This window comes from Macaca nemestrina, chromosome 4 (assembly GCF_043159975.1).
Source record: "Macaca nemestrina isolate mMacNem1 chromosome 4, mMacNem.hap1, whole genome shotgun sequence".
Lineage (NCBI taxonomy): Eukaryota > Metazoa > Chordata > Mammalia > Primates > Cercopithecidae > Macaca > Macaca nemestrina.
The window spans coordinates 49486333-49513631 of record NC_092128.1 but is presented as its reverse complement, the minus strand read 5'-3'; the positions used below and the strand labels follow the sequence as shown (position 1 = coordinate 49513631).

The window sequence follows — 27299 nt, the reverse complement described above, 5'->3', positions numbered from 1 at the left end:
GGATTGCTTGAGCCCAGGAGTTGGAGAGTACAGTGAGCTATGATCATGCCACTGTACTCCAGCTTGGGTAACAGAGCAAGAAACTGTCTGTAATTTAAAAATATATGGATGAAACTGGCATTTTTCTAGGTAAAAATCAGTCAGATATCAGCAATTTTATATAGTTCAACTTAAATATTCCATAGTTTTATTTTATCACTGTACAGTCAGTCACTCTGTTTTAACTTGATGACATTGTTTCTCGCTTAAGGGTTTTTTTTGTTTTTGTTTTTTTTCCCATAGCAATTTGTATTATATTAAATTACTATATTTGTTGTTTTAGGGAAATATGTTATTGAAGCAAGTCACTTTTAATGACTTATGTGTTTCAATTCTTGGTGTTGATGACTATTTTTTTACTGGTCTCTCACATGGTCTCTCATATTTTTTGTAGTATGTTACAAAAAATTCTGACCCTTTGAAATGCTATATTGTTTCTGTCGGCATAAATGATCGCCATCATAAAACAATAGTGAGACAAACATGAAATGCAATGTGCTGCTTTTCAAGGAATTTTAGGAAAGACTTGTGTTCATGAGACTCAAACCCTATGTAAGAATTTCAGCTTTTTCTCACACGAACCACTTTCTCTATTTAAAAAGGAGTTGCCACTCTACCTGATATCAAGCTTTGTTTCCTTTATCCCTTTGAAGTTCAACTGACACCCAGAAAGCAGCGGGGGGTGGGGGGAAGAAGCAAAAGAGAGCACACAAATGAGTAACAACAGATGACTCACAGGATAGACATACAAGACGGTGTGGCTTCAGTCTAGGAGGGAAGCTGCCAGCAAAATATGCTCACAATGTTGCATTTGCTTTCACCAATGAGAGTTTTCAAGGAGACCAGCGTTTTCTGGGTTTTTTTGGGGTTTTTGTTTTGTTTTGTTTTGTTTTGTTTTGTTTTGGCTGGGCGCAGTGGCTCAAGCTTGTATTCTCAGCACTTTGGGGAGAACAAGATGGGTAGATCACTTGAGGTCAGGAGTTCGAGAGCAGCCTGGCCAATATGGTAAAACCCCATCTCTACTAAAAATATAAAAATTTTGCCAGGCATGGTGGCACACCTGTAGGAACACACCTATAGTCCCAGCTACTTGAGAGGCTGAGGCAGGAGAATTGCTTGAAGACTGGAGGCAGAGGTTGCAGTGAGTCGAGATCCCTCCACTACACTCCAGCCTCTGTGACACAGCAAGAGTGATACTCCATCTCAAATATATATATATATATATATACACATTTAAAATCTCATTTTTGTTTTCAACTCACTTTTTGCGAGTAAATTTAAATGATTTACCTTTGCTTCTCCTGTGAAAGCATATAGTAAATACCTTTTCAAAAATAATTTATTGAAGTGTCTATTAACATTAGTCTTTGCCTTTGTATGAAAGGCCTGTCAAAATGGCATGAAGTGGACACAGTGATGCGCCTGTGCTGTAGCAGCTCATGATTGGAGGCTTATTTTGTCATTTGATCTTTATATCTGATGGGTCCCTGTTGAACCTGAATGAGTGATTGAAAGTGACAGGAAGAGCAAGTGGGTGCCTTGCATCTCAATGGTAGGTTGCACAGTACCTTGGTCCAAGAGTCTTTATGCAGATGTGAATCTTGATGTGGTGCTGCCACAACATGTGCTCGCCTTTCTTTGATATGGTTTTCAAATTCCTGATTTATCACTTTGACATTTGACAGAGAAGAGAAAAAATAAAAAGCAAAATTCGGTGACAGTTAACAGCTTTTTCTTCCCTCAAAGATTTTGTAGGTTTGCCTGAGGAGATTTGAATCTGAACTATTTGACTGTTAATTAGAACTGCTATATGAGCAACCACAAAATCAAATCAAACATAATCTGGTTTATGTCATCGCACATTTAGGGTGGTAGAGCAAATCATCAATTTCTTACAATTAATGAATAATAGCCTCAAGGCTTAAGCCTCAAAGAAGGTTTTAGATGTATTCTAATTCTGGATTTTTTTTTTTTTTTGGTCATTATAAAGAGTAGTAATACATTTAAATACTGACATATGCAAACACACAAAAGTTAGGTGCAATTAACTGAATGTTTACAGTTGGAATACTAATCCCCAAGGTGATGGATTAGGAGGTGGGGACTTTGAAAGCTGGTTAACTCCCTTGTATGTGATTAGTGCCTTTATAAAAGAGATCCTAGACAGATCCCTTGCCCCTTCCCCCATGTGAAGTCAGAGCACGATGATGGGCACTTACCCAAAATGGAATCTTCTGGGTCTTTATCTTGGACTTTCTAGTCTTCCTAGAACTGTGAAAAATAAATTTCTGTTGTTTATAAACCACCAAGTCAATGGTATTTTGTTATAGTAGTGGGAACAGACTAACACAGGCTTTCATCAGCAGCTCTCCTTAACTAAAACTAGTTTAGACATAATGCTATTTATACTGAAAATGAAACATGAAAACAATATTCGGTATTTGGTTTGCTGATATCAGATACATACTTGAGTTTTTTAGATAAGTTAATATGAAGAATTCGACACTTTTTCTTCTTGTTTCCCTAGGCCTTTTGCTGATGAACAGGTCATTATGCAAACTGCATTAGTGTCTAAACACATTTTAAACGCAGTCGTAGTGATGCCATAAGAAAACCTTCAGAAACCTCAATGGAAATAATTTAATTACAAGGGAAGATAGTTAAAAATGCAGCATCAACACTATTAAAGACTAACTAATACTCTTTAGATTTTTTCTATGATAATTTCATTTTACCACATTCTTTGTTTAGGAGTAGAGGCATATAGTATTTTTGTTGATAATTCCTAAAACAATAAATACAATTTAAAAAATATACCTGCCATTGTTTTATGGTTAACTAATTACCTATTTGTCTACATTATTCCTTTTTATTACTTTACTTTCAAATGTATAGTTGGACATCAAAATGTTTCCTTTATAATTATTCATTTATTAGTATTGATCATTTAATACATATAAGGCATTATGAGGTTCTATTCTTTGATATATATTGTTTGCTCATCTGACACCAATTGTTCTTATTCAGTCAATAATTTAACATATAGTGTGAATTTGGGTTTCCATTTTTTGGTAGCCATTTTTATCTGTTTTTTTCAGCTTCTCTAATAATAATAGTCACCATTAGCTGATGCAGACACTTTGTTATGCAGAAATTGCTTTTATTCTTCTAATAGTTCTGTCAGACAGATATTATTATAGTATCTATTTCATGGATTAGATATAGAGAGGTTAAGTTATTTGCAAGATATTACACAGCCAGGGAGTGGTAAACAGAATTTTGAACCAAAGCCATTAGGCTCTGGACCACTATGCTGCTTTGCCTCCTAGAACATTCTGCATTGCAGGGGTATAAGCATTACCAGTTAACTGCCTAACATGGTATTTCTCTCCATTACAGGTATCAGGATTATAACGATTTTCCTGCTCCCGTCCCTCACATATCTCTCGTAATGTAATCTCCCTCAGGATTTTTTTTAATAGTTCCTATTTACTAACAAAAATATTCATCGCAATTTATAGGCTAAAGAGGTAAGACATTTTCATTTACACAAGAGCCTCTTGAAAATAATTACTTAGCCTAAATGAATGACTCTAATGGAAGTAATTCAGGTGGATCCTTGAAAAAATGATATTGTGTACATGAAAACCTTTGGGAAAATATATTATGATGGCAACATCTTCAGTTTTATACTGGAAATACACAAAATTTACTTCCTATTTAACCAAACTATTAAAAGAATTGCTTTTTTGGATATTTGGCATCAAATAAAAATGGGTTGAGGAGAGGGAGAGCATTAGGAAAAATAGTTAATGCATGCTGGTCTTAATACCTAGGTGATGAGTTCATAGGTGCAAGCAAACCACCATGGTATATGTTCACCGATGTAACAAACCTGCACATCCTGCACATGTACCCCAGAACTGAAAATTAAAAAAATTTTTTAAATAATTGAGATTCAAAAAGTTAATTTATGAGTCATAGGCTATTATTTTTTGAGACACGGTCTCACTCTGTTGCCCAGGCCAGAGTGCAATGGCAAAATTGTGGCTCACTGCAGCCTCGACCTCTCTCCCAGGCTCAAGTAATCCTTCTACCTCAGTCTCCTGAGTAGCTAGGACCACAGGCATGCACCACCACAACTGCCTACTTTTTTAGATTTTTTTTTTTTTGCAAAGATGGGATCTCCTCATGTTGGCCAGGCTGCCATAGGCTATTCTTTTTTATGTATTTAACTTTATTTTTTGTTCATGGGTACATGTGCAGGTTTATAATATAGGTAAATTTTCTCTCACAGGGGTTTGGTGTACAGATTATTTTTTCACCCAGGTAATAAGCATAGGACCTTATGGGTAGTTTTTCACCCTCTTCCCACCCTCCAACCTGAAGTGTACCCTGGTGTTTGTTGTTCCTCTTTTTATGTCCTTTTGGTGTACTCAATGTTTAGCTCCCTCATGTAAGTGAGAACATCTGGTATTTGGTTTACTGTTCCTGTGTTAGTTTGCATAGGATAATGACCTCCAACTTCATCCATGTTTCTGCAGAGGACATGACCTCACTCCTTTTTATGATTCCATAGTATTTCATTGTGTATATACACCACATTTGCTTTATCCAGTCTACCATTGGTGGGCATTAAGGTTGATTACATGTCTTTGCTATTGTAAATAGTACTGTGATGAACATACATGTGCATATGTCTTTATAGTAGAATGCTTCATATTCCATTGTTATATACCCAATAACAGGATTGTTGGGGGAAATGGTAGTTCTATTTTAAGTTATTTGAGAAATTGCCTAACTGCTTTACACAATGATTAAGCTAATTTACATTATCACCAACAGTATACAAGTGTCCCCTTTCTCCACAACTTCGCCAGCATCTGTTAGGTTTTGATTTTTCAATAAAAGTCATTCTGACAGGTGTAAGATGGTATCTCATTGTGGTTTTGGTTTGCATTTCTCTAATGATAAGTGATGTTGAGCTTTTTTTCATATGCTTACTGACCACATGTATGTCTTCTTTTGAAAAGTGTTTGTTCATATACTTTGTCCACTTTTTAATAGGGTCGTTTGGCTAATGCTTGTTAATTTGCTTAAGCTTCTTGTAGATTCTGGATACCAGGCCTTTAGTCAGATGCCTAGTTTGCAATTAATTTTTCTTATTCTATAGGTTGTTTGTTTACTCTGTTGACAGTTTCTTTTTCTCTACAGAAGCTCTTCAGTTTACTTAGGTCACATTTGTCAACTTTTTATTGTTGTTGCAGTTGTTTTTGGCACCTTCATCATGTGAGCTTTGCCTCTTTCTATGTCTATAATGGCATTTCCTAGGTTATCTTCCAGGGTTTTTATAATTTAAGGTATTATATTTAAGTCTTCATCCATCCTGAGTTGATTTTTTTGTATGTAGTATAAGGAAAGGATTGAGGTTCAATTATCTGCATATGGCTAGCCATCTATCCTAGCACCATGTATGCAATAGAAAGTCCTTTCCCCAATGCTTGTTTTTGTTAACTTTTTCAAAGGTAAGATGGTTGTAAATGTGTGTGTGTGTGTGTGTGTGTGTGTGTGTGTGTGTGTGTGTGTGTGTGTTTTCTGGGCTCTCAATCTGTTCTATTGGTCTATGTGTCTGTTTTTATACCACTACTATGCTGTTTTGGTTGCTGCAGCCCTGTTGTATAGTTTGAAGTTGGGTAATGTGATGCCTCTAGCTTTGTTCTTTTTGCTTAGGATTTCCTTGGCTATTTGAGCGCATTTTGGTTCCATATTAACTTTAAAATAGTGTTTTCTAATTCTGTTAACAATGTCATTGATAGTTTGATAGGAATAGCATTGAATGTGTACATTGCTTTGGGCAGTATGGTCATTCTAACAATATTGGTTCTTCCTATCCATGTGCATGGAATGTTTTTCCATTTATTTGTGTCATCTCTGATTTCTTTCAGCAGTGTTTTTTTAATTCTCATTGTAGAGACCTTTCACCTCCCTGGCTACCCGTATTCCTAGGTATTTTATTCTTTTTGTGGCTATTGTGAATAAAATTGAGTTCTTGATTTGGCTCCAGCATGGACATTGTTGGTGTGTAGAAATGCTATTGATTTTGTATATTGAAACGATGCTGAAATTGTTTATCAGGTCTAGGAGTTTTTAGGCAGAGGCTATGGAGTTCATGGTAGAGTATTGATTGCATTGTCTACAGCACAGATAGTTTGACTTTGTTTCTTCCTATTTGAATGTCTTTATTTTCTTTCTCTTGCCCGGTTGGTCTGACTAGGACTTGCAGTACTATGTTTAATAGGAGTGGTGAGAGTGGGCATCTTGTCTTATTCTCGTTCTCACAGTGGAAGTCTTCTAGTTTTTGCTTGTTCAGTATCAAGTTAGCTTTGGGTTTAGCATAGATTGTTCTTACTAGTTTGAAGTATGTTTCTTGAATGTCTACTTTATTGAGGGTTTTTACAATGATGGGATGTTGAATTTTATCAAAAGCCTTTTCTGCATTCATTGAGATAATCATTTGGTTATTGTTTTTAGTTCTGTTTATGCAATGAATTAAATTTATTGATTTGCATATGTTGAACCAATCTTGTGTCCTAGGGATAAATCCTCCTTGACTGTGGTGGATTCACTTTTTGACCTGCTGCTGGATTCGGTCTGCTAGTATTTTGTTGAAGATTTTTGCATCTATGTCCATCAAGGTCATTGGCCTAAAGTTTTCTTTTTCTTGTATGTCTGCCAGGTTATGAGATCAGAATGATGCTGGCCTAACAGAATTAATTAGGAAGAAGTCCCTCCTCCTCAATTTTTGAAATAGTTTCCGTATGGATGACACCAGCTCTTTGTACATCTGGTAGAATTCAGCTCAGAAGTGGTCTGGTCCTGAGGTTTTTCTGGATGATAGGCTTTTAGTGCTGATTCAGTTTCAGAACTCATTATTGATCTGTTCATGGATTCAATTTATTTCTGGTTCAATATTGAGAGGTCGTATGTTTCTAGGAATTTATCTACTTTTTCCTAGATTTTCTGGTTTATGTACATAGAGATGTTCATAGGAGGCTCTGAGGGTTTTGTCTTGTTTCTGTGGGGTCAGTGGTAATGTTTCGTTTGTCATTTCTGATTCTGTTTATTTTGATCCTCTCTCTCTTTTGTTTTTAGTCTAGCTAATGGTCTATCAATCTTATTTATTTTTTTCAAATAACAAACTACTGGATTAATTGTTCTCTTGTATAGCTTCTCGCATCTCAATTTCCTTCACTTCACCTCTGATTTTAGTTACTTCTTGTATTGTGCTAGCTTTGGAGTTGATTTGCTTTTCTTTTTCTAGTAATTCTAGGTGTCATTTTAGGTTAATACTTTGAAGTTTTTCTAACTTTTTAATGTGGGCATTTAGTTCTATACAATTCCCTGTTAACACTGCTTTAGCAGTATCCTAGATTCTCATATGTTGCATCTTTGTTCTCATTAGTTTAAAATAATTTCTTGATTTCTGCCTTAATTTTTTGTCTATCCAAATGTCATTCAAGAACAGGTTGTTTAATTTCTTTGTAATGGTAGGGCTTTAAGCAATCTTCTTGGTATTGATTGCAATTTTTATTGTGCTGTGCTTTGAGATTGTGGTTGGTATGATTTGGTTTTTATTTTTGAATTTGCTGAGAAATGTTTTATGCCCAATTGTGTGGTCAAATTTAGAGTACGTGTCATGTGCAGTTGTAAAGAAGGTATATTCTGTATTTTTTTCCAGTGTGGTGGAAAGTTCTGTAGATGTCTGTTAGTTATATCTGGTCATGTGTGGAGTTCAAGTCCCAAATATTTTTGTTAGTTTTCTGAATCAATGATCTGTCTAGTACTGACACTGGGTTGCTGAAATCGTCCACTATTATTGTATGGTTATCTAAGTCTCTTTGTAAGTCTGTAAGAACTTTTTTTATGAATCTGGGTACTTCTGTGTTGGGTGCATATATATTTAGGATAGTTATATCTTCTTGTTGAATTAAACTCATTACCATTATGTAATGCCCTTCTTTGTCTTTTTTTCAGTTTTGTTGGTTTATAGTCTGTTTTATCTGAAAGTAGAATATTAGCCCCTCCCTTTCTTCTGGTTTCTGTTTGCTTGCTTGATTTTTCTCCATCCCTTTACTTGTTGCCTGTGGATGTCATTGCATGTGAGATGAGGATCATGAAGACAACATACATTTGGGTCTTTCTTCTTTACTCAATTTGCCCCTCTCTGGCTTTTAGTTGGGGAATTTAGCCTGTTTACATTCAACATTAATATTGATATGTGAGAATTTGATCCTGTCATCATGTTGTTGGCTGGTTATTATGCAGACTCGATTGTGTAGTTGCTACATAGTGTCTGCAGTCTATGTACTTAAGTGCATTTTTGTGGTGTCTGGTAATGGTCTTTCCTTTCTGTATTTTGCATTCCCTTAAGAATCTCTTGTAAAGCAAGTTTGATGAGAACAAATCTCCTTAACATTGGCTTGCTGAAAAGTATCTTATTCCTCCTTCACTTATGAAGCTTAGTTTGACTGAATATGAAATTATTAGTTGTAATTACTTTTATTTAAGAATGTTGAATGTAGGTCCCCAATCTCTTCTGGTTTGCAGGGCTTCTTATGAAAGTTCCTCTGTTAGTCTGATGGAGTTCCCCTTGTAGGTGACCTGCCCCTTCTCCAGAGTTGTGCTTAACATTTTTTATTTCACTTCAACCTTGAAAAATCTAATGACTATGTGTCATAGGTATGGCCATCTTGTATGTTGTAGAGGTTCTCTGCATTCTCTGCATTTGAATGTTGGTTTCTCTAGTGAGGTCGGGGAAATTTTTATGAGCAACATTCTGAATTATGTTTTCCAAGGGGTTTGCTTTATCTCCGTGTCTTTCAGGGCCACCAATGACACATAGATTTGATCTGTTTATGTAATTTCATGTTTCTTGAAGGTTTTGTTAATTGTTCTTTATTCATTGTTTAAAAAATTGTTGTCTGACTGAGTTATTTCAGAGAATTGATCTTCAAGCTCTGAGATTCTTTCCTCAGCTGGACTGATTTTGCTGTTAATATTTGAAATTGTATCATAAAGTAGTGGAAGTGAGGTTTTTTTCGGCTCTATTAGATCACTTTGCTTCTTTCTTAAAGTAGTCATTTGCTTTTCATCTCCTGTATCATTGTACTGTACTCCTTAGATTCCTTGGACTTTGACATTGGTTCAATGTCTAATGACATTGACTTTGACATTAGATTCCTTGGTTTTTGACATTCTCCTAAATTTCAATGATCTTCATTCGTCTCCATATTCTAAAGTATATACCTGTCATTGGAACCATTTCAGCCTGGTTAAAAACCATTGCTGGAGAACTAACATGCTTGTTAGGAAGTAAGATGATATTCTCACTTTTTGAGTTTCCAGAGTATTTGTGTTGGTTCTTTCTCATCTGTGTGGGCTGATGGGCCTTCAGTCTTTGAGGTTCCTGTCATTTGGATGGGGTTTTTGCTTTATCTTCCTTGATGTCCTTGAGGATTGTTTGTGGTGTAAGGTGGGTTCAGTCAACTGGGTTTGTTTCTGGAAGATTTTATGGGGTCAAGGCTGAGCTCAGTACTCCTGGGCTGCATGCTCTGACTCTGGGAGCTGGGACTGGACCTCCAACTTTGTTCTGTGGCCCTTTGAGATTATAAACCTGCTGCACTGGAGGGCAGAAGTATTCTGGGTCCCCTGGCCACAATACTCCAATATGTGAAGCTGGCCAAAGCACTTCATCAGGACAGTGGTCATGAGATTGGTGCTTGCTTGTGCATGCCAGTAACTGCACCAGTACGGTGTGGTGTACATATGTCAGCTGGTGTGGGGTACCTACACATGCTTATTGCAGTGGAGGCAGTGGCAGTGGAGGCAAGGTGCTGGCACAGGCATAGACACCAGTGTCCATATAAACAACCACAGCAATGGGCTCGGGGGTTGGGCGGTTTGCTGGCATCTATGGACGCATTCATAGTGATGGTTGTGTGAGCAGGTGCCTGCACGTCCACAAGGGATGAGAGTTAGTGGAGTGCATCTGCACTGGCAACAATGGCAGTACAAAGTAGTGAACATGCACATGCATGCTGGTTGGGGAGGGGAGGCAAGGTCCACTCATGCATGCATGCTTGCTTGCACAGTGGTGGGAAGGTAGCCGTGGGAAAGAGCATGCCAGCAAAGCAGTGGGGAGGGGCTTCAGTGGAGAGAGGGTGTGGGTGGACTGGTGCCCATAGGAGGGGGTCAGTCTGCTGGAGCTCTCTGTTGGTGGAGCTGTGATTATGGCCAGAGGGAAGTACCTTGGTTGAGCGTCAGAGCCTTCCATGCAAGCAGGTGCAGCCAGATTGTTGGGAGAGAGGCCAGCACACAGGGAAGTATTCAGATCAGACTGTTTTTGTCTCATAGGCAACACCACCCTGCTCTATCCAGGTCTGCCAGTCACCCTAAGGCTAAAGTCAACTAGAGGTGTATGGTGAGCCTTGGGGTATGTGCACCAATGGCCATACTCCACTACAGACATTCCTACACCAAGCTCTCTGGGCTCCATACAGGCTGTAGTCCCACCCCTACCAACTCTCTAAGCAGCTCTCCCTGCCAACTCAAGTGTTTATGGGGCTTGTGGGGTCTCCTGATGCCATGATTACAGATTCTTGTGGTTAAAGCAGGCCACTCTTTGCCTGTTCAACTCACCCTTTCCCCAGGAATCAATGGGGTCCAGGGAACAAGTCCCGGTGCTTCGTAGCCCTGTACAGGGTTCTCACCTTCCTCCTACTTCAGCCCCACACCTGCATCCTCCCTCAATGCACTCTCAATACCCTTTGTCTGAAGATCTGCTTGGAGCACGCCAGTCTTCCCAATGTCTTGGTCCCTCAGTAAGAGATGTTACTCTTGGCTGTGTCTACTCAGCCACCTTGGCTCCTTTTGTCACAGACCATTTTTAAAATTTAAATAGTTTAAGTTTCTTGTAGATTCTGGGAATTAGCCCTTTCTCAGATGGATAGATTGCAAATTTTTCTCCCATTCTGTAGGTTACCTGTTCACTCTCATGATAGTTTACTTTGCTGTGCAGAACACTTCAATTTAATTAGATCCCATTTGTCAATGTTGGCTTCTGTTGCAATTGCTTTTGATGATACCATTTGACCCAGCGATCATATTACAGGTTATATAACCCGAAGGACTATAAATTATTATACTATAAAGACACATGCACACGTATGTTTATTGTGTCACTATTTACAATAGTAAAGACTTGGAACCAACTCAAATGCCCATCAATGATAGACTAGATAAATAAAATGTGGCACAAATACACCATGAAATACTATGCAACCATAAAAAAGAATGAGTTCATGTCCTTTGTAGGGATGTGGATGAAGCTGGAAACAATCATTCTAACTAATCAAACTAACACAGGAACAGAAAACCAAACACTACATGTTCTCATTCATAAGTGAGTTGAACAGTGAGAATTCATGGACACAGTGAGGGGAACATCACACACTGGGGCCTGTTAGGGATTGGGAGCAAGGGGAGGGATAGCATTAAGAGAAATACCTAATGTAGATGATGGGTTGATGGGTGCAGCAAACCACCATAGCACATATATACCTATGTAACATAATTGCATGTCCTGCACATGTATCCCAGAACTTAAAGCATAATTTTAAAAAATTTAAATAGTTGCTCACACTTGTAATTCCAGCATATTGGGAGGCTGAGGCAGAAGGATGGCTTGAACTCAGGATTTCAAGACCAGCCTGTGCAACAGTGTGAGACCCCATCTGTCCTTAAAATAAAATAATTAACCTGGTGTTTGGTGCATGCCTATAGTCCCAGCTACTGGGGAGGCTAAAGCAGGATGATCACTTGAGTCTAGGAGGCTGAGGCTTCAGTGAGCTGTGATCATGCCACCCACTCCAGCCTGGGCAACAGAGAGAGATCCTGTCTTAAAAAAAAGTTAAACAGACATGTGTATACAAAAAGAGAGGGGAAAATATGCTAAATGAGGATTATGTATTTTCTACCCTCTTTGTCTTTCATTCTATCTAACAAATATCATTGTTACCCTTATTCCTTACTCTATATGCCATAACTCTAATATCTATTGCCTGATATAAAAATGTCATATTAATATTTCATCTTCTATCAATCTATATACTCTTACTGCTATAGAATCTTCAAATTAATATATCCAAATAGATTCCCACTCTTCCCAACCATTTACTCTTCTACTCCATTGCTGCCTATTCCTCCCTGTCCTCATCTATTATCAGCTTTTATCTTAATTCTAATATCCTCTTTATTGACTCCCTGGTTGTAGCCCCACAGACCATCAGTCATTTTTCAAACACACTAGCTAAAATTATGTTTTCAAACACAGAGGTATTATCATATCACCCATCTTCTTATCACCATCATTCTCAGGTTCAAAATCTTCAGCAGTGAATATAGAGTAATTCAACTTAGTGCCTTCCTTAATTCTTTCATACTTACCAAGACTACAGAAAAGTATGCTACCTAGAAATTTGTTTGCATCAAATTAATATTTTTTCCTTAAAAGTTATACAGTGTACATTTTCCTTCTGATGAAACATTTTTGCAAAGATTTGATTGTAGAATTCCTAAAATAGTTTACTTATTTATATTTACCATTTTTGTTATAACATATATTTTCATGAAAATTAGTTGTCTTTTGAAATTCTACTTACAGCAGAATTTCAAGTGCAAAATGAAGAGCACATATGCAACGTAAGAATGGAAAGACAGTGAGATTCATGAAATATATTAAAGGAATTTTACATGTGAAATCTAAGCTTTTTGAAAAACAACTGCAAGTTCTAGTTTAAAATTAAAAATAGAATAAAAACACTTGTCTACATTTCTTCCCCAAACCACATTAAAGATATAGTGTTTTTTGTTTGTGTGTTTGTTTTTAAATAACAATACATATAAACTTCTTCCAGTTTCTTCCCTTCCTCAAGATGGCAGCAGCCAAGAACAAGATGCTAGGGTCACTGCAAGAAAGTTCTGGATTCAGTGAAAGTAGCATGTGAATCTGCCAGTTTTCAGATGATCCAGGATAGGGTCGGGGGGTTGAATTTCACTAAGAGAAGGCTGTGACAATGTTATCACAGTTCAATCTGTTTACCCAAAATCAAAATTTGGAGGAGAGGGCTTCTACCAATCTAAAGTAGCTAATTGTGTCAGCATTGCAAGTAAGCGTCAACATAAAATGAGTCATTCCCAGCAAGCATCTGGATTATTTCCAAGTGTCTTGTAATGCTTTACAGAACACTGTCTAGTAGTAAAATGCCAGCATTATCATACGGCATAATTTGAGCTGCTCAAAACCAAAAAAAAAAAAAATGCTCAGCTGAAATGAACACTGATGGTTTACCCATCATATTCTATCCAAATCTCATTAATATGGTATCTCAGAGATAACAGATAGGAAGATTACAAAGAGAAATACAAATAGAAGAAGGTTGTAGGTAAAAGGCTGATTTCATTGAAATTTGCTATGGAAAATGGTCAAGTTGATAATAACTTAGTTTATGAATATTATTTATTTACCTTTGTAGGTGAATCAGTATCATTTTGGAAGAGAACTGAGACATTGATCAAGAGAAAAAGACTCCGAGAGGCTGAGTTTACAAAACAGGTATCTGTTTTTCACTCATGTTGTTAGAATAGACCTCCAATGAAACCTTTTATTCTTACCTGCAAAATTACTCAACAAGTGGGGCATTTGGAACTGGTTATTTAATTCTGACAGCTATAAGAGTAAGTGTATGATCAACAGCAGAAATATGAAATATTGCAGTATTAAAAATAGAAGACAACAGGTATAAATGAGTGAAGGAAGGTAGAAATACACTGAAAGAATCTGTAATTGAATTTATGCTGCTGATCTCTTACTTCTTAGCAGTGAAACTCAGATAAATATTGTTGCTCTTTAAAAGAAGTAATAATCTGGACCAACACTGTGTTACAGAAAGAATAGTCGTGGCATTGGGTTTATATTTTTAAAAATAGAAGAATATTTTCAGATGGGGCAGCAGTAGCAGCTTGGTTTTTAATTTCTCCAAATCTATATAAGTGATCAAGCAACTAGACAGCAAAATTCAAAACTCATGGACAGGGGTTCTGCTTCTTGTAGTTTTTAAGTAACTTGTATTAGACCAATCTTGCAAATAACACATATCTCTAAACAACATAAAAATAACCACCTGAATTTCCTAAAAGCAACAAAAAGAATACAGAAACTGGAGAGGAGTCAACACGGTGAAGAGGATGGCATGTGGAACTCCTCAAGGACAGGTACTAGGATGTATCATTCTATCCTCAGTGCCCAATTTAGTAATTGAGCCATAGTAGGTACTCAAAGGTGTATTTGGAAAGAATAATTAAGAGAGAATTGTCATCACGTAATGGAAGCAACATGGAAACGTAGAAAAAGCATAAACTTTTGGGTTAGACATACCTAGAGTTACCAATCCAGCTTCAATAGATGGGTCATTACCTAGCTTTTTTGACCCTCAATTTAGTCATCACCAAACATTGTATGCTTCATATTGCACCTTATAGAGCACTTTCACATGTGTTATTTTGTTTGATCCTCTCAACAATTTTATAATGCAGATTCTATAATTCTCATTTTATAGCTAAGATGTTGGATTCTGAGAATTGACTTGCCTAAAGTTACACGGCAAGTAAGTGGCCAGACTAGTATTCAAGCTCACATTTTCAAATTCCAAATTCTACTGCCATTTCCACTACAGTCCAGAAAAGCACTATTATACATATAATAATTAAACTGCTGAAAATCGAAGATAAAGAAATAATACAGAAATCTTTGAAGGGAAAAATAATGGGAACCTGTAATTCCAGCTACTTGAGAGGCTGAGGCAGGAGAATTGCTTAAACCGGGGAGGTGGAGGTTGCAGTGAGTTGAGATTGCACCACTGCACTCCAGCCTGGCTGATGGAGTGAGACTCTGTATCAATTAAAAAAAAAAGAGAAAAAGAATAAAAAAGAGAGAGAGAGAAAGAAAAAGAAAGGAAAACCAGCAACTGAATTGTCATGACTTTCTTATCAGAAAATATGGAGGCTAGATCAGTAGAATAACATCTACAAAGTGCTTAAGAAAAAAGGGGATCAATGAGAGTTCTATATTCATAGAAAATATTCCATAGGAATGAAGGCACAATACACAAACAATTTTTGTTTTGTTTTGCTTTACTAGAATAAAAAATTGAAATTATTTGTTGACAGTAGGTCTGCTCTGTAAAATATGCAAAACCGAAGTCTTCAGTTTGAAGTAAAAGATGCCAGAGAATAATCTGAATCTTAAGGAATGAAGAACATTAGAAATGGTAACTAAGAACATACCTAAAAACCAAAAACATATAAAATAATATGGTTTTCTTAAATTCTATAAAGTATGTATGTTTTTGAAGCAAGTGTTATAACATCAGAATTTTCATACATGTAAATGTAATATTATGACAACTACAGTATAATATGATGGTAGGTAGATATATGTATGGTTGTGAGATTTCTACATTTAAAACGAAGCAGTGCAATATTAACTTCCAGCAGGCTGTAACAAGTTGGGTATGATTATTTCAATTGCTTTAGAAACTCCTAAAAATCATAGAAAAGAATAAAGCAAAGGAGCCTATAAATAAATTGAAATGGAAAACTAAAAACCATTTAAATGATCCAAGGAAGAAAACACAGGGAGGTCAAAAATCAGCAGGGAAAAAAAGTAAACAAATAATAAAATAGTAGACCTAAATCAAAGCATATTAACAGTTTCATTAAATATTAACAATATTAAAATTAAATGACAGAGATTGAAAAGTTAAAAAGGCAAGATCTAACTATATGATTCTTACTAGAGTCACACTTTTAAATATGATTGCAGAGGTAGATTGCAACTAAATAGGGAGAAACAAATACAATAATAATTGTAAGAAGTGGCTAGGGGGGTGGGCCAAGATGGCCAATTAGAAGTGGCTGCAATCTGCTGCTATCTTGGAGAAGAACAAAAATGGTGAGTAAATTCTATACCTTCAACTGAGGTACCCAGGTTCTCACATTGAGACTGACTAGGTGGTCAGTGCAACCCACAAAGAGTGAGGAAAAGCAGGGTGGGGCAACAGCCCACCCATAAGTGGCATGGAGCTAGGGGAGCTCACACCCCCTGCCAAGGGAGGTGCATCCATTGATGATACCTCCAGGTCTGGGAGGGACCCAGGTGATTAGGGTCTGGAGTGGACCCCAAGCAAGCCACAGCAGCCCCATGGAAGAGAGGCCTGACTGCTATAAGAAAAACAAACAAACAGAAAGCAACACCACCACCACCAATAAAAAAGACCCCACAAAAAACCCATTCAAAGATCAGCAACCTCAAAGATCAAAGGTAAATAAGCCCACAAAGATAAGAAAGAATCAACACAAATATACCCTAAAAACTCAAAAAGCCGGTGAGCCTCTTCTCCTCTAAATAATTGCAACACCTCTCCAGCAAGGGCACAGAAATAGGCTGAGGCTGAGGCTGAGATGGGTGAATGGACAGAAGTAGGATTCAGAAGGTGGATAATAACTAACTTCACTGAGCTAAAGGAGTGTGTTGTAACCCAATGCAAAGAAGCAAAGAATCATGATAGAGCATTGCAGGAGTTGATAACCAGAATAGCCAGTTTAGAGAGGAACACAACCGACCTGATATCGCTGAAAAGCACAACACAAGACTTCACAATGCAATCACAAATATAGATAATGGAATAGAACAAACAGAGGAAAGAATCCAAAAGTTGAAGACTATCTTTCTGAAATAAGACAGGCAGACAAGAATAGAGAAAAAACAATGAAATGAATAAAACTGCTGAGAAATATGGGTATATTCCATCATGCACACAATGGAATATATTTAAGTCATAAAAATGAACAAAATCTTGTCATTTGCAGCAAGTTGGCTGGAATGCTTTTTCTGCATCTATTGGGTTTTGTCTTTCATTTTCTTGATATGATTTGCATATGCTGAGCCATCCTTACAGTCTGGGATAAATCACACTTGATAGTGACGTATTACCTTTTTAATGTGCTTTTGAACTCAGTTTGCTAATATTTTGTTGAGAATTTGTGTGTCTATGTTCTTGAGAGATATTGGCTTGTAGTTTTCTTTATTTGTTGGGTCCTTGTCTGGTTTTGATAACAGGATATTACTGGCCTTATATAATTAGTGAGTAAATATTTCCTCTTTATTTTTGTGGACAGTTTGAGATAAAATTATGTTAGGTTTTCTTTATAAGTATGGTAGAATTTGTCAGTGAATCCATCTGGTCCTGAGCTTTTCTTTGTTGGGATGCTTTATATTACTGATTCAATCTTGTTACTCATTATCAGCCTGTTTAGGTTTTCTATTTTTTCCTGATTCAGTCTTAATAGGCTAGATGTGTACAGGAATCTATTCATAAGTTTTCCAATTTATTAGCATATATTTGCTCATAACAGTCTCTGATGATCCTTTGTATTTCTGTTGTATCAGTTGTTATGTCTCTTTTTTCATTTCTGACTTGGGTCTTCTCTTTTTTCTTCTTGCTTAGTTAAGCTAGTATTAATTTTGTTCATCTTTTTCAAAAAACCAAATCTTTGATTTATTGATTCTTTGTATTTTTTTAGTCTCTATTTGTTTAGTTCTGCTCTGATCTTTATTACTTCTTTTCTTCTACTAATTTTGGCTTTGATTAGTTCTTGCTTTTCTAATTCCGTAAGGTGAATTTTTAAATTGTTTTTCTGAAATCTTTCTGCTTTTCTGATACAAGCATTTATTGCTATAAACTTCCTTGTTAGCACTGCTTTTTTTGTATCCCACAGGTTTTGACATGCTGTGTTTAGATTTTATTTGCTTCACATTTTTATGTCCTCTGTATTTTTTTCTTGACCCAATGGTCATTCAGGAGAATGTTGTTTAATTATATGTATGTTTATTGTTTCCAAAGTTCCTCTTCTTACTGATTTCTGGGTGTATTCCATTGTAGTCTACGAAGGTACTTGGTATGGTTTTTATAGTTTAAAATTGGTTGAGATTGGTTTTGTGGCCTAACATATTGTGTATCCTGGAGAATGTTCCATGTGCTGATGAGAAGAATGTGTATTCTCCATCTGTTGGATAAAATGTTCTTAGCTGTCTATTAGGTTCATTTGGTCTACAGTGCAGTTTAAATCTAACATTTCTTTATTCATTCTCTGTCTAGATGATCTGTTTAATGGCAAGAGTAGGGTGTTGACATTACTAGCTATCATTGTATTGGACTCCGTCTCTCTCTTTAGATCTAATATTATTCACTATATATCTCAGGGTGCTCCACTGTCAAGTGCACATATATTTACAATTGTTACATCGTCTTGTTGAATTGATCCTTTTATCATTATATAATGACCTTATTTGTTTCTTTTCACTATTTTTGACGTAAAGTCTGTTTTATCTGACATAAGTATAGCTAATCCTGCTCACTTTTGATATGTATATGCATGGAATATCTTTTTCCATTCCTTTACTTTCAGTCTGTGGTGTCTTTACAGGTAAGATAAGCTGCTTCTATGCAGACTATAGTTGGGGCTTGTTTTTTGTTTTTCTTTTTAAATCCATTGAGTCAGTCTACATATTTTCAGTAAAAGGTTTTATTTTTTTTTATATTCAAGGTTTTTACTGATATGTGAGGACTTATTCCTGTCATTTTGTTGTTTTCTGTTAGTTTTGCATATCCTTTGTTCTCTCTTTCTCTCGTTGTTTATCATCACACTTTGGTAATTTTCTGAAGCAGTAACATTTGTGTCTTTTCCCCATTTGTGTGTTTGCTTTACTAGTGAGTTTTATACTTTTGTGTGTTTTCGTGTTGATAGATATTGTCCTTTTGCTTCCATGCACAGGATTCCTTTAAGCATCTTTTGTGGGGTCAGTCTAGTGGTGACAAATTCTCTGTTTCTGATTGTCTGCAAAATGCTTTACTTCTTTTTCATTTATGAAGAATAAATGTACTGGGTATAATATCCTTGTTTGGTATTGTGTGTGTGTGTGTTTCTTTTTCTTTCAGTACATGGGATATACCATTTTATTATTTCCTGGTCTGTAAGATTTGTAATGAGAATTACAGTTAGTCTGATGGGGGTTCCCGTATATGTGATTAGATACTTATCTCTTGTTCTTCTGGAATTCTCTCTTTGTCTTTTACACTTCACAGTTTTATTATAATGTCACATTATTGGTCATTACATTGTTGGAAAACCACATTTTTTATATGCTCAGACTAAAAGAATTATAGTGGTAATTTTTCAATACCAGTATTTTGCTGATAAGATGAAAATCATATTCTTCTTTATTTTTCATGTTCAGTCAGTTTTACACCTGCATTTCTTTTCTTATACTATGCAGAAAAATAATTGACTCCACAAGTGTATAGAGGTACAAAAATAAAGTATTTGGGAGAGGAAGAGCCATTGTTAGTTCTAAAGGCATTTGATTTTAGAAGATTTTTAAAATATGTTTTATTGTAACTTGTTGAGATGATGATTTTACATTCAGGAAAAAAGTTGAGATCACTTTAGGAGTATTATACATTAAAATTGATTTTTGGAATTTCTCCTGTTTATTTATTTATTGCCAGCATTTAGAACATAGTTTAATATTCCATACTTAGATATCTTCTTTGGCTTTAATTGTTTTATATTTTTTTCATAGACTTCCTTATCTCTAAACTGTCTCTGATCTAGCAAAACCACATTAAATCTTATTGTCAGTTCTAGGTCAATCTACACCTTTTTATAGAGGTGTGCCTACCATTAAGCAAAGTGGATACCTGAAATATTTCATTTAACCAAAAGTTTATTTTGCAAGTAGTTATCCTGTTTACAGAATTACAATACACTTTAGAAATGAATTTGCACTACTTCTATTGGGCTTAAGATATTATTTTATTGCAAAGCATCTTTTCATGCTTTCTTGGGAAATTATTCACTGTGGAAATTCAGCAGGTCGTTTATCTAAAAGTAGAGCTTCACTCATTCATTCCACATATAATTATATTGATGAAGCTTCAAGCATGTAATTCTGAAAAGTTGATAGGTGTCCTGATACTGACATTTCACTAAAGACAGTTAAATTTTGATCCTAAATTCTTTCTGACCATACTAAAATGGAATATACCATTATATAAAATGACATAGCAAAGGTGTTCCAAAAATTATTCTTGACATTTTTCCCCGTTAGAACAGTAAAATGAAAGCCAATTCATCTCTCTAGGGCTGTTTATATAATTACTGTCTTCATTCATTAATGTATCTATTTCTTTTCTTGTTAGACTTGTTAGTCTTTCTAGTATAATATGTAGTTATTGGCAATCAATTATCTGTTTATTTTATACCAATTATTTATTATGCATTAATCTAGGGACTGGATTTCCAAAGATAAACCTGGATTCAAGGCACAATATAGTTAGGAAGATGTTAAAATGAAAGGTAATTATAATACAGTATGATAAAAGCAATAATTGCAGTATTACCAGAGATAATATGGGAGTTAAAAGAGGCCTAGATCTGTTTCAGAAAACATTATAGAAAAGATGTTAAACTGTACTTGATACATAAACAACAGAGTGTTGCTCTTCTTTTTTGTTTGCCTGGTTGGTTTTGGTTAATTTTCCTTGTCACTGTTTCCAAAAGTGTAATTCAAAGATCACATGATCAAAATTAATGAGAGCATTATTAACAATGTAGTTAATACAACTTTTGTTCAATAACTATGGTATTGTATGCAGAATCTCTTTTAAAATTCTTAGGTCCTTCTTTTAGCTTGATAAGTTTTACCATAGAAACAAGACAAACATAATTTCCTCTTATATCATGATGACTATCATCTTCATAACCATGTTGTTTACTACCATCATCTCCAAATTGTGTAGTTTGATGTATTGTATATCCAACAAAGTCTGGTTAACTTAGAGATAAATCAGATCCAATGAGGCAAGGATCCCAGGATTAGTGAATATTTTTTAGATCAAAGTGGTTAAACCCCCCATCAAATCCTGTCTGCAATCCCTTACTATGTGGTCAATCTAACCTATGCCATTTCTTTGCCCTCTACCTGGAATATATTTGAACCATCACCTACTGTCTGATACTTGATCATATTTCACATCCAGCCCAAGTGACTCCTCCGAGCCATCTAAAAGTTATTCCAGTCCTGCAAAGGTTACATTTTGTTCTGTTGTGCCCTCACCAGACATACCTTTTGCTAGTAGGTGTAACATCTAAATATCATTGATATTTCACACTGATAATAATTTTACTCACGCAGATTAAAGGGAGCATAAATCTTCTCAGGTTGAAAAATATTAGAACTTGAATTTTGTAAATAAAATAGAAGCATAGTGATATAGAGGAGTTAAAATTTTAGAGTTTGTATGTGTAAGAAAAAAATGTAGACTTTTTTCAGGTTTTTTTTTCTGCAGAAATAAACAGGTAAGTTCTGTTCTTAAGTGAAAAATAAGACTATAAAGATATTTTTAATTTTTCCCTTTGAGGTTACAGTGCAGAATTTTGTTTCTAAATCAAATAAAGATAGTTAAGTATTTAAAATATCTTGCATATTAAATATTAATGTAAAAAAATGGTGGATAGGAGGCAGGAGTGACTTGCAGCTCCCACTTTGACCAAGCAGTGTGTGAGACTGACATCGTGAACTTTTGTTCCAAGCACTACCGCATTAACATACCTGGAAAGCCAAGAGGATCCACAGATCATTTGAAGGAGGTGGATTGCTGCTGCAGGCTCCCTGAGACAGCTGAGGAACTGTGAGTCAGCTTGCTTTCTAAGCTGGGAGGCTTGTAACCTGGGACGAGTTCTCAGGCCTGCTTACTGGCTATCTGGAAATAAACTTGATACTGTTAAGGGAGCACTGTGGAAGTGAGACCAGCCTTTTGGGCTGTGGGCTATGTGGGAACTGGGTGAGGTCTTTGGCTGCCAACTTTCTCCCACTTCCTTGGTGACCTGTGTGACACAGCAGATACAGGCATAATCCCCATGGGAATATAACGCCATTGGCCTGGGAACCACACTTCCCACCCCCACAGCAGCCACAGCAAGCCCTGCCCAAGAAGACTCTAAACTCAGACACCCCTAATCCTGCCCCGACCTGATGGTCTTTCTCTACCTGCCCTGGTAGCCGAAGACAAAGAACATAATTTTGGGGGAGCTCCATGACCCCACCCACTGCCTGACCCTAGGGCAAGCTTGTACCCTCTCTACTGCAGCTGATGCACTCTTGAAAGCACCACCTTCTGGATGAAGGCCAGCGAACACAAAACCCAGTGAATGTAACAAAAATATGATCAAGGACCCTTACAGAGTCCACTTCACTCTCCTGCTACCTCCACTGGAGCAGGTGCTGGTATCCATGGCTGAGAGACCTGAAAGTGGATTCTATCGCAGGACTCTTTGCAGACACTCTCCAGTACCAGCCTGGAGCCCGGTAGCTCTCCTAGGTGGCTAGATCCAGAAGAGAAATAACAATCACTGCAGTTTGACTCTAGGGAAGTCCAACCCTAGGGGAAGGGGGAGAGCACCAAATCAAGGGCGCACCCTGTGTGACAAAAGAATATGAACAGCAGCCCTTGACTCCCAGATCTTCCCTCTGACATAGTCTAACCAAATGAGAAGGAACCAGGAAAACAATTCTGGTAATAAGACAAAACAAGATTCTTTAACACTGACAAGAGATCACACTAGCTCACCAGCAATGGATCCAAACCAAGACAAAATCTCTGAATTGCCAGAAAAAGAATTCAGAAGTTAGGTTATTTATTTATTTATTTTATTATTATTTTTTTTTGAGACAGAGTCTCACTCTGTCACCCAGGTTGGAGTGCAGTGTTGTGATCTTGGCTCACTTCAACCTCTGCCTCCAGAGTTCAAGTGATTCTCCTGTCTCAGCCTCCCGAGTAGCTGGGACTACAGGTGTGCACCACCACGCCTGGCTAATTTTTTTGTATTTTTAGTAGAAACAGGGTTTCACCGTGTTAACCAGGATAGTCTTTATTTCCTGACTGTGATCTGCTTGCCTCAGCCTCCCAAAGTGCTGGGATTACAGGCAGGAGCCACCCCATCTGGCCCAGAAGTTTGATTATTAAGCTAATGAAGGAAGCACCAGAGAAAGGTGAAATCCAACTTTAAAAAAATCAAAACATAGGTCGGGTGCAGTAGCTCACGCCTGTAATCCCAGCACTTTGGGAGGCCGAGGCAGGCAGATCAGGAGGTCAGGAGGTTGAGACCATCCTGGCTAATGTGGTGAAACCCCGTCTCTACTAAAAATACAAAACATCAGCTGGGCATGGTGGCAGGCGCCTGTAGTCCTAGCTACTCGGGAGGCTGAGGCAGGAGAATGCGTGAATCTGGGAGGCAGAGCTTGTAGTGAGCCAAGATCACAACACTGCACTCCAACCTGGGTGACAGAGTGAGACTCCATCTCAAAAAAAAAAAAATTTTTTTAATCAAAAAATGATACAGGATAAAAATGGAAAATCTCTAGTGAAATAGAATAAGTAAAAAAAACAGTCACAACTTCTGTAAATAAAGGACACACTTAGAGAAATGCAAAATGCACTGGAAAGTCTTAACAATAGAATCAAACAAGTAGAAGAAAGAACTTAAGAGCTTGAAAACAATGCTTTTGAATTAACCTAATCAAAAAAACACAAAAAAAGTAATAATTTTTAAAAATGAAAGACTTAAAGAAGTCTGTGATTATGTTAAATGACCAAATCTAATAATAATTGGTGTTCCCAAGGAAGAAGAGAAATCTAAAAGTTTGGAAAACTTTATTTTCATTTTAGGGAATAATTAAGGAAAATTTCCCTGACCTTGCTAGAGATCTAGACATCCAAACACAAGAAGCTCAAAGAACATCTGGGGAATTTATTGAAAAAAGATCATTGCCTCAGCACATAGTCATCAGGTTATCTAAAGTCAAGAAAAAGAAAAGAATCTTAACAGTTGTGAGGCAAAAGAATCAGTTAACCTATAAAGGAAAACTTATTAGATTAACAGAAGATTTATCAGCAGAAACCTTATAAGCTTGAAAGGATTGGGGTCTTATCTTTAATCTTGTTAAACAAAACAACTATCAGCAAAGAATTTTGTATCCAGTGAAACTAAGCTTCATAAATGAAGGAAAGATAAAATCTTTTTCAAACAAACAAATGCTGACAGAATGCACCACTATGAAGTCAGCACTACAAGGAGCTCTAAATCTTGAAACAAATCCTTGAAATACACAAAAATAGAATCTCCTTAAAGCACAAATCTTACAGGACCTCTAACACAATGACACAATGAAAAAAAATAAAACTAAGTTATTCAGGCAACAAATAGCATGATTAATAGAATAGAACCTCATATCTCAATACTAACATTGAATGTAAATGGCCTAAATACTCCTTAAAAGATACAGAATGGCAGAATGGATAAAAAATCACCATCCAAGTATCTGCTGTCTTCAAGGACTCACCTAACACATAAGGACTCACATAAACTTAAGGTATAGGGGTGGAAAAATATATTCCATGTAAATGGACACTAAAGGCAAGCAGAAGTAGCTATTTTTAACATCTGACAAGACAAACTTTAAAGCAACAGTAGTTAAAAAAGACAAAAAGGGACATTATATAATAATAAAAAGATTAGTCTAACAGGAAAATATCACAATCCTAAATATATATGCACCTAATACTAGAGCTCCCAAATTTATAAAATAGTTACTACTAGATCTAAGAAATGAGATAGACAGCAACACAATAATAGTGGAGGACTTTAATACTCTACTGACTGCACTAGACAGGCCATCAAAACAAAAAGTCAAGAAAGAAACAATGGATTTAAACTAAATCCTGGAACAAATAGACTTAACAGGTATCTATAGAACATTCTACCCAACAACTGCTGAATATATATTCTATTCATCAGCACATGGAACATTCTCCAAGACAGACTATATGATAGGTCACGAAACAAGTCTTAACAAATTTAAGAAAGTTGAAATTATGTCAAGTACTCTCACAGACCACAGTGAAATAAAATTGGAAATCAACTCCAAAAGAAACCCTCAAAACCATGCAAACACATGGACATTAACCTGCTTCTGAATTATCCTTGGGTCAACAATGAAATCAAGATATAAATTTAAATTATTTCAGCTGAACAATAATAGTGATACAACCTATCAACACATCTGGAATACAGCAAAAGAAGAGCTAGCAGGAAAGTTCATAGCATTAAATATCTACATCTAAAAGTTTGAAAGAGCACAAACAAATAATCTAAGGTCACACCCCAAGGAACTAGAGAAACAAGAACAAACCGAACCCAAACCCAGCAAAAGAAAAGACATAATCATGACCAGAGCAGAACTAAATGAAATCGAAACAAAAAAACTACAAAAGATAAATGGAACAAAAAAATGGCACTTTGAAAAGATAAATAGAATTGGTAGACCATTAGTGAACTTAACCAAGAAAAGGAGAGAGAAGATCCAAATAAGTTCAATTAGAAACAAAATGGGAGATATTACAACCAATACCACAGAAATAAACAGAACATTCAAGGATACTTTGAACAGCTTTACACTCATAAACTAGAAAATCTAGAAGAGATCGATAAATTCCTGAAAAAAAAATACAACCCTCTTAGATTAAACCAGGGATAAACAGAAATTGAACAGATCAATAACAAGCAGCAAGGCTGAAATGGTAATTAAAAAGTAACCCACAAAAATGTGCAGGACCAGATGGATTCACAACTGAATTCTATCAGATATTCAAAGAATTGGTTCCAATCCTGTTGACACTATTCCCAAAGATAGAGAAAGAGGGAATCCTTCCTAAATCATTCTATGAAGCCAGTACCACCCTAATACTAAAACCAGGAAAGGACATAAGAACAACAACAAAAAACACTACTGACCAATATCCCTGATGAACATATTATATGATTAACATAATAGATGCAAAAATCCCCAACAAAATACTAGCTAACCCAATCTAACAGCATATCACAAAGATAATTCACCCTGATCAAGTGAGTTTCATACCAGGGATGCAAAGATGATTTAACATACACAAGTCAATATACGTGATAGACCACATAAACAGAATTTAAAACAAAAGTCACATGATCATCTCAATAGACGCAGAAAAAGCATTTGACAACGTCCAGCACTCCTTTATGATTAAAACCCTCAGCAAAACTGGCATAGAAGGAGCATACCATAAGGTAACAAAAGTCATCTATGATAAACCTACAGCCAACATTACACTAAACGGGGAAAAGTCAAAAGCATTCTCCCTGAGAACTGGAACAAGACAAGGATGCCCACTTTCACCACTTTTATTCAACATAGTACTGGAAGTCTTAGCCAGAGGAATCAGACGAGAGAAAGCAATGAAGGGAATCCAAATCTGTAAAGAGGAAGTCACATTGTCACGTTTGCTGATGACATGATAATATACCTAGAAAACCCTAATGACTCACCTAAAAAGCTCCTAGAACTGGTAAATAAATTCATCAAATTTCAGGATACAAAATTAATGTACACAAATCAGTAGCTCTGCTATACACCAACAGCAACCAAGCTGAGAATCAAATCAAGAACTCAATCCCTTTCACAGCAGCTGCAAAAAAAAAAAAAAAAAAAAAAAAGAAGAAGAAGAAGAAAAGCATAGGAATATACCTAATCAAGGACATGAAAGACCTCTACAAGGAAAACTACAAAACATGACTAAAAGAAATCATAGATGACACACACATGCAAACATATTCCATGCTCATGGATGAGCAGAACCAATATATGTGAAAATGACCACACTGTCAAAAGCAATTATAAATTCAATGCAATTCTTATCAAAATAGCACCATCATTATTCAAAGAACAAGAAAAAAAAAATCGTAAAATTTATATAGAACCAAAAAAGAGCCTGCATAGCCAAAGCAAGACTAAGCAAAAAGAACAAATCTAGAGGCATCATATTACTCAACTTCAAACTATAATATAAGGCCATGGTCACCAAAACAGCATGGTACTGGTATAAAAATAGGCATACAAATCAATGGAACAGAGTAGACAATCCAGAAATAAATCCAAATACTTACAGCCAACTGATCTTTGACAAAGCAAACAAAAACATGAAGTGGAG

General features: G+C 36.2%; 2 long non-coding RNA genes across 5 annotated transcripts in view; one reads left to right on the top strand and one right to left on the bottom strand.

Moving 5' to 3' along the window:
* Positions 1-27299, top strand: part of LOC105475286 (uncharacterized) — a 54512-nt gene that overhangs the window by 18663 nt on the left and 8550 nt on the right. For 3 of the 4 annotated variants that reach the window (XR_983249.3, XR_011621642.1, XR_011621643.1), the window contains 4 exons: positions 3439-3569; positions 13632-13711; positions 20507-20574; positions 21811-21908. This is a non-coding gene — a long non-coding RNA (uncharacterized lncRNA). Of the gene's footprint in view, positions 1-3438; positions 3570-13631; positions 13712-14295; positions 14371-20506; positions 20575-21810; positions 21909-27299 lie in introns of all 4 variants that reach the window. The other variant, XR_011621644.1, reaches the window with a different exon arrangement.
* Positions 1621-21959, bottom strand: LOC105475287 (uncharacterized). The gene is made up of 3 exons (XR_983250.2): positions 21830-21959; positions 2259-2310; positions 1621-1708 (listed from the first exon to the last, which is right to left on the bottom strand). It is a non-coding gene; the product is annotated as an uncharacterized lncRNA (long non-coding RNA).